Source organism: Alexandromys fortis, unplaced genomic scaffold (genome assembly GCF_014885135.2).
Source record: "Alexandromys fortis isolate MF-2015 unplaced genomic scaffold, M_Fortis_MF-2015_v1.1 scaffold_141, whole genome shotgun sequence".
In the NCBI taxonomy this organism is placed as follows: domain Eukaryota; kingdom Metazoa; phylum Chordata; class Mammalia; order Rodentia; family Cricetidae; genus Alexandromys; species Alexandromys fortis.
Window position 1 is genome coordinate 3,082,398 of NW_026068060.1, and position 8,348 is coordinate 3,090,745.

Sequence of the window (8,348 nt, forward strand, 5' to 3'; positions counted from 1 at the left end):
CTCCTTCCTTCCTTCCTTCCTTTCTTTCATCCTTCTTTTTTTTTTCCTCAAGCTTTAAATACTGTCCCCAGTTAAAATTTCTACTTTCTCAGTCCAGAGCTATGGCTCAGGGCAATCCAAGGATTGGTGGACGAAAGAGGGATGAGGAGTTGCTATGACACAGACACACAGCTTCTTGCTTGTTCTTCTCTTTGCCTTGAGCATGAGTCCCAGGAGTTGAGGCCACTTCCTGGCTTAGACACTTATTAAAATATTTTATGTAGAAAATACAAGCACGCCTACAGTCAAATGAGCCGCTTGCATCCTACCGAGGATAGGCTGCAGCGAGTGGGACAAAGCCCTCCAAGAGACCTGCATCCAGCAGGTGCCTGGAGCGCACAGACTCAGCAGTGCTGCGCCGCTGCGCTTCTTCCTTTTCTCCTGGTTGTCAGCGATCCTCCGCGGTCCCCGGCTCCTCCTCCGTACCAAGAGCGAACACTTTGGGAATGAGCTCCAGGGAGGGTCCACGACCAAGGACTGCTTACCTGGAGCTGGGTGAAGAGGGCGGGGAAGGACTGGGGTGGTCCCCTCGGAGCCACGGCGGGAGGAGATCCAGCGGGAAGTCCTGGGCTCCGAGCTTCAGCCACGCAGCCGCCAGCGCGAGCGCGAGTGACGGCGGCGGAGGAGACCGCGACCGCGGAGCCGCAGCAGTGGCGCTGGAGACAGACACGCCTCCTGGCGGGGGTTCCTCGCCTCCTGCTTTAAAGGAGCCGCGTTTCTTTCCCGCAACTGATACTAGCTTCAGGACTCCCAGGCCCACCTGGGAGCAGCGCCATGCACTCCTTATTTCAAGACCTCTTGTGGGAGAATTCTGGGTGTTGACCTTCTAGTGCTTCCAGAACACTCGGCACTGATTTCGTCCCCTACCAGCACATCCACATCCAAGGATAGGGGACCTGGGACCGAGAAGTTCAGAATGATAGTGGATAAGGTAAAAAGGGCCAAGGAAATTAATTGCTTGCCTCTAAAAAGCTACATCGGGTATAAGAAATTTTAACCTGTCTGCTTCTAGGTGGCCTCTTTTATGCTGCCCCGAAACCATGGCAACAAGACTTCTCTGTTGCCAACATCTGGAGAGCAGCTGATTGTCTCCAAAGTGACCCTTTTGGTTCAACTACTGCATTTCCCTTTGAGATTTGTGGGGATCATCTTGATCTATGCTCCTACTTCTCTCCCATGGCAGGGCAAATGAGTTTCTGTGACTCCTGGTCGCTGTCCGCATAGAAGAGGACTTCCAGCAGAAGAACGCTGACAGGCCATTTCTGCACCGGTCTAACCCCTTAATACCTGCTGCTCCTCTCCCCAGTAGATCCCTGAATGCTGAGGGAATTTGAGACTTAGCAGGCACAGAACCTGGGATCTTCTACTCCACGACTGGGGAAAAGTGCATATATAAGAGAGAGGTTTATAATGGGCAGTGAGAGGGGATGCCTGAGTACTATGGTCTTCCCTTAAGCTTGCTTCACGGAGTCAGGGGTGGGGGCAGGAGGCAAGGAGCACACCAGTCTCCTGCTGCATCTCTGAGGGAGCGATTAGCTTCCGCAAACAATCCCGGATTAGCGCTCCTCTGGGTCAGAAAAGTCAACATCTATTCAATACCATTGCTACTTTATCCTCAGCCCTACAATATTAACTAGAGTGGAGACTTGGCAGTTCCCTCCAGAGTACATTGGTGAGCAACTATTCTCGAGGAGGTTTAAAAGCGGCCAAGCTTGAACAGGCTCTGCACATCCGCCCAGGAGACAAATTTTAAAGGGAGTGTACTAGGAAGAAGGCCAGGTGGAATTCCTAGGCGCTGTGGATGCTGGAGGCAGCTGTAGTCCCTGTGGCAGACCAGTCTAATTCTGAAGGTCTGGAAGCAGAGAAGCTCAGGTTTTACCCTAGAGTAGCCCAACAGGCTGCGGAGGAGCGTTTGTCCCTTTGCTGTGATTTTTGCCCTGAAGTCATTGCAACTCCTGAAAATCAAATTGAGTAAAATCTGTTTTTCTGACCTGTCTCTGTGTTGTCACCCCTCACACACTGGGCTAGCATCTGATTCAGTCCTACCAAAATCCTCAGTCTCTGCCACCACATTGTTCACCATCCCAGGCTTCTACCCCCCCCCCACACACACACACAAACACACATGCACATGCATACACACGCACCGCACATTTACTGTGCTTAGCTGCCTCTCCGAGACTTAACACACACATGCACATGCATGCGCGCCTGCCCACATGCACACACACACACATACACACATACATACACACACATCACACACCTACTGTGCTTATCTGCCTCTGGGAGACTACCGCTTAAGTTAGGCAGAGATGAGTTCGTGGTATGGAGAGCCCGTTTGTGGTTTAAAGATCCCGGGGATGGCTAGAAGGTTCCTGTAATTAAGGCAACAGCAGCCTTGTTGTATGAAGAAAATAAATAGTCAATGACTCCATTGTGCATCCTGGACCGGACAGCACAGACGCGTGACCAGCTCCAGGCGCCTGGGCTCCAGCTGCTGTGACCTGCAGGCTAATAGGCCCTCCAAGCACAGCACAGATCGGGCCAGGCTCAGGGAGAAGAAAAAAAAATGCTCCATTCAGTCCCATTGCCCGATGAGAGTAATGAAGACAACTTGTCTACTAGCCAAAGACACTCTCATGTCATCTTAATATCCACACACCCTCTTTCGGGGAGGGAGACAAGGCACCTGCCCGTAGATCCAAGAGAAATAGCTAGGTGAAAGGCATCAAGCTGCTTGCCAGTGGATCTGAGTCTATGGAGCAGGGACACTGTCTTATTTCATTTTAAGTATTTGACAGACAGGCTGGCATGAGGGTGCTGGAATCAACCTTCCCCACTGATGTCCTCTGTCCCACATTGTATTTGGAGATGGAAGGCTTATGGAGTAATCTTTTTCAGTGAGTGTGTGAACTTAGAATGTAGTTATGGATTTCCTTTCCAGGACAAAGCTCACACTTACAAAGGACTATATAAGGAGCCCTACCAAGAGCAAGGCAAAAGGGGGAAAGAGTTGAGAGAAGAATGGAACAAATCAAAATTATGCATGTGACAAATTTATTTCTTTAGAAGACAAATGTCTAGATTCTAAAGAAAAACGGAGACTGACAAAAGAGCATTATAGTGTAAAGTTCACTTAACCCGTCTAAACCCTTCTCCTGCTACAAAGATATTTCTTATAATTTATTTTTAAAAATCCATTAGTGTAGTTGTTTTATTTATTATTGTTTTTCTATGATCGGTGGGGAGCCACAACCCAACTCCCAAATAAATACATGGGGACTTATTCTTACTTATGAATGCCTGGCCTTAGTTTGACTTATTTCTAGCCAGCTTCTTAACTTAAATTATCCTGTCTATCTTTGGCTTCTGGGCTTTTACCTTTCTCTGTTTCTGTATATCTTTTTTTTTTCCTTCTTATTCCATGTCTAGAGGTATGGCTGGAAGGCGAACCCCCAGCATCCTCTTCTCCTCCTTTTCTCACTCCTTTCTGTTCGCTCTTCTTTTCTATTTATTCTATCTGCATGCCAGCCTTGCCAATTTCTCTCTCTTGCTAACTATCTATTGGCCATTCAACTTTTTATTGAACCAATCAGGTGTTTCAGAAAGGCAAAATTATACAGCTTCACAAAGTTAAAAAAATGCAACATAATGTAATATATTTTTACATCATTAAATAAATATTCCACAGCATAAAAGAATGTAACACATCTTTAACTAATAATCCACAATATATGAGTTAAACATCTAAGGATTTACAGTCTACTTCCATTCTAGAAACGATAAAAATTTATGCCTTCAGTTGCCCTATGGGCATCTTCCATATTTGGAAAGGTCAGCCAGTTCCCAAGATGGCTACAGGACCACTCCATACCACCTTTTGACTACTCAAGGAGCTCACTGTTGATTTATTTTGGTGTTTTCTCTTTGTTTTGTTTCAACCTGGCTAAGTTACCTTGGATGCAGAAATGAAAGGTGGTATTTTGCATCATCTTATCCAGTGCCATCATTCTACAAATAGTAAAATCCAAGCTGACAGGTAATAGAGTGGCTTGTTCAGAATATGGCAGAAATGATACTGCATTCTCGCAGTGCACAGCAGTGCTAGTCTGGTCAAATAATATCACCTGACAAATGAGGAAATTATGATGAAAATGTGCATTTAGAATCAGAGTTCGTTAGTGACAGTTGCAAGACTAGAGACTAGCAATTCTGATTCTCACCTAATTCTTAAGATTCCTTAATACCTCCTCCCCTCTCTCCATCCCTCACTCTCCCTCCCTCCTTGCTCTGTCTATTTATTTTTTTGGTGTAATTGGACATAAATTATATGTAACTATTAATGACTTACATAGGCCTAGTCAAATATTATCTTGATGGATGGGATTTTTATTCATTTTCTCAATGCCCTTGGATACATTAGTCCAATACATACTATTACTTATGTTCTAAGGTTCTGGAAAAAATAGCAATGAACACTTTTTTTTTGAAAATGTCCCTCAATAAGAGTTTGATCTATACAGCAAAATAGACAAGAAAATAAGTAAGATGTAAGATAAGAAGGAGTATTGCAGAGAAAAATAAAAATTAGTAATCAAAGCAGGGCATGGTGAGAAGGCAACAGTGAGGAGTATGGTATTTTGTGAGACACAGGACATAGGCATTGTCTTCGTGCTTAGTTGGCATTACAGTGGTGACCTGAAAAGTGATAAAAGGGTGTAGTTGGAGGGAAAAAAAGTTCTAAGTAGAAAAAAAATAGAAACTAGAAAGAACTGGAAGTCAAACCATGAATAAAGCGTTTAATGAAGAGAAAAAAAGGAAAAATAAAATAGAAATCAGTTCTCAAAGGTGAGGCATGAAACTGATAGGGATTCCAGAGAGGAGCAGAGAGTCATAGTCATGTCCTGGGCAATCTGTGATTTTTCCCTGGTGGCAACATTGATGGATTGTAACCACAGGAGAGGTACAATGTGACACATAAAATGAGGCACCTTTTCTGTTTTACTAAGACAATATAGTCATAACGAAGTTCAGAGTAGAAGCAAAGCAAGCAAGGAGGGTACTATTCTATTTTTTTAATATTTATTTATTTATTATGTATACAGCATTCCTTCCATTTATGTCTGCAGGCCAGAAGAGGGCACCAAACCCCATTAGAGATGGTTGTGAGCCACCATGTGGTTGCTAAGAATTGAACTCAAGACCTTTGGAAGAACAGTCAGTGCTCTTAACCTCTGAGCCATCTCTCCAGCCCCAGAAGGGCACTATTCTAACAACCAGTAGAGCCCTCACTGCGGAAGAAGACATGAAGATAGTGACCGATGTGAAGTATATTTTAAGATGGGGGAATTTTGCAGATGGAACAAATAAAGAATAACTCCAAATTTTAATCTGAGCATTGTTACTATTTTTTTGAGATAAAGAAAATACTAGAATAGGTTTGGCAGGAATCTAACTGAATAGTAAGTGAAAATTTGAATACACTCTTGTCTGGCTTTGGACAAAGACATACTAAAAAGACAGACCTACACCACAGGCTAGGAGTTCAGAGATGAAGTATGTATTTTGCTAGCTATCACGTTGAAGAGATAGCATAACAGAGGAGATAATTGTAGAAAGGAAACTAAAGGAGTTTTGGGACTAGGAACGAACTGTTTTTTAAGCGTATGCATGAAAGAAACAAAAAGGAAATAGTAAGAATGTATGCAATAGTAGAGTGTGCTAGTGTATCCCCACAAAGGGAACATTGCTCATATTAGCTACATGCTACTGAGACTGAATTCCCTGTGATATACTGATATGATGTACTGGGGACCTTGTTAAGAGTAGACTTGGAGTATAGCAAGTATGGATTAACACATAACTGAGATAAGTTTAAGAAAGGTAAGAGAAGAAATGAAGGATGATAAAACTTCCAAGGGATTTTGCTCTTAAGAAGAGAAGATAAAAGAGAGTGCATCTCAGGGACAGTGTAGGATCCAAGTGTTTTTACATCTGAAGAAAAGACAGATGGCACAGCGGGCTAGTATCCTAAGAGAATAACAAAGGGTGGTTGTCCTTGAGTACTAAGAAAGGGTAAACACTAGTTGAAGTAGAGAAGGGTCAATTTAGTGAAATAATTACAAGATGACAGTATATCATACAAATGCCAACTATTTCTATATGGTATTAAGAGTTCACTATGTTAGTGCTAAAGGCCCATGGTGAACTACTTTGCTACAAGATCACCTTAACCCACATTCTTTCATCTCCATTCCGACATAGATGATGCTTCCTTGTTCCCACATAATCAATTCAGTAGTGAGCTCTGCAGGAAGGGAAGGTGAAAAAATAAGTACAGGAAGAGGATATGAGGTCTTTCTTGGTCATTTTTGTGTTTTTGTTATAAAGTTAAAAAAACAAACTGAAAGTCTTGAGGAGAGAAGATATTAGATGTTTTTGAAGGATAAAGTGTGGAGTTTTTATCTAGAAGCATGGAAGTCAGAAAGGATAATGAAATCTAGTTAGATTCTTGGCCAGCATTCAGGGCCACTCTATTTTTATGACTTGCAAGTATTTGAATGTTCCAACAACTCACTCATCCTTTCTGTAAGTGTAGTAGCTAGATTCCGAATGTTTTTTAAATTCTTTGTACTGTCTCTCATCACTTATCTCATTATTATTGCTTCTACTCTCGCTGATTCACAGACGACTATGTCCTATTTTGATTGCTTTCCATGTGTTTATTATCTTAGCATATTTTTTTTACCAAGTACTTACAAGTGTTCCAGGAAAATAAAGACAATGTAGAAAAATGTGAGCAATATTCGTTGCAAGATATTTCTAAAGACACATAGTAAATTTTGTTACTAAATTTTGACACTTCCTTCTCTTCATTCTTCAGAAAACACCAAGGAAAATTGAAATGTACTGTCAGAGCAGACAGAAGTAGTATCTGTTAGAGAGGTATCCTATACTGGAAAATATTTTGGCCTGTATTCTCCATTCTATAACCAACAAGAAAGTAAAGATGCTGTTAAAATCGTAAGGAATATGGAATAGGGGAAAGAACCTCTCACTCAGTGTGGGGTGGGTAAACACACATGTTAGAAGTATACATTTCCCCAAAGCTAAGGACATTATCTTCAAGATTCTTTAAATACAAATCCCTGAGATATTTTCTTCATGCATCTGGCTCTCTTCCACATTCTGGAAGAGAAGTACTTGGAGAAGTATTATTTATTTAAATCTTCTCTAGTCTATGCACATTTTTACACAAAATACCTCATCGAATTCTCTAAACAGTGCTGCCATGCAAAATTTTTATCTTAAAGATAAGAAAGTAAAAACAGAGAGCTTATGTAATTTGCCCATTGGAACACTGCTGACGAAGAAAGACTTAGAATTCAAATCTTTGTATATCAGAGGAGGCTGGTAGAAGAAAAATGGTATCTTTCCCAGATCTAAGTCTCTTCTAGTAAAAGATGCCAGATGTTTCTAGGACTTGAGGGACAAATCTCCTTAAAGTGTTATGAATAGTAAGGTCAGGAGAATATGGAGCAGTTTGGGTTGAACAAACCTGCTCCCTCCACTACACTACTGACTTAATAAAGTCAGCAGAAAAACAAACAAATAAATAAATACAGAAAGGAAAGAAAGGTGGCTTAAGAGTAAATGGAGGTCTTCCTTTCAACCTTTGTCAAATCCATGGTAAATTTCAGATAATGACCTGAACCTCTAAGAGCTCTCTCAAAAAGAGAAAAAGCTTAATGAACACACTCTGCTAATGTCATATTTGCAATAAGTGAGAACTTATTAGAAACCTACTTTTGGTGGTAACTATTTGACCATCAAAATAGTGATTTATTTATTTATCTATTTATTTATTTTATCTATGGAAGAATCTATACCTCACAGTATTAATACTTTGTACTACATAGCTCTCCAGTAAAAGTATCAAAACAGGACATGGAGATGATTTCTAATAATATTGTGGTGATAGATAATTTTAGTGGTAATATAGAACTCATTTGCTTATGTCACAGACTTCAAGAAAAGAAAACTGGTTTAGAATAGTGAATATAACTTTTATATATTTTCATTTGAAAAAAATTAAGGCACAATATGCGAAACTTTGATATCCATGCACAGGGTGGAATCAAAGTCACCACAACTACCCTTGCACAGGTTGCCTTTCTTTGTAATTGTGGGAACCTTTAAAATTCACTCTCTTAATGATTTACAGATTTCAACATAAAGCAAATTATCTCAGTACAGACCTGAGACTATCCCAGTCCCAGTACCTTTCTAAAGAGGTCATCCATGCT

General features: G+C 41.2%; 1 protein-coding gene across 4 annotated transcripts in view; it reads right to left on the bottom strand.

Moving 5' to 3' along the window:
• The window catches only part of Grik2 (glutamate ionotropic receptor kainate type subunit 2), a 600,544-nt gene extending 599,902 nt beyond the window's left edge, over window positions 1-642 (bottom strand). For all 4 annotated transcript variants that reach the window (XM_050120166.1, XM_050120163.1, XM_050120164.1 and 1 more), the window contains exon 1: window positions 525-642. The gene's annotated coding sequence lies outside the window, so the exon portion shown is untranslated. The remainder of the gene's footprint in view (window positions 1-524) is intronic.
• Between the last annotated feature and the right edge of the window lie 7,706 nt (window positions 643-8,348).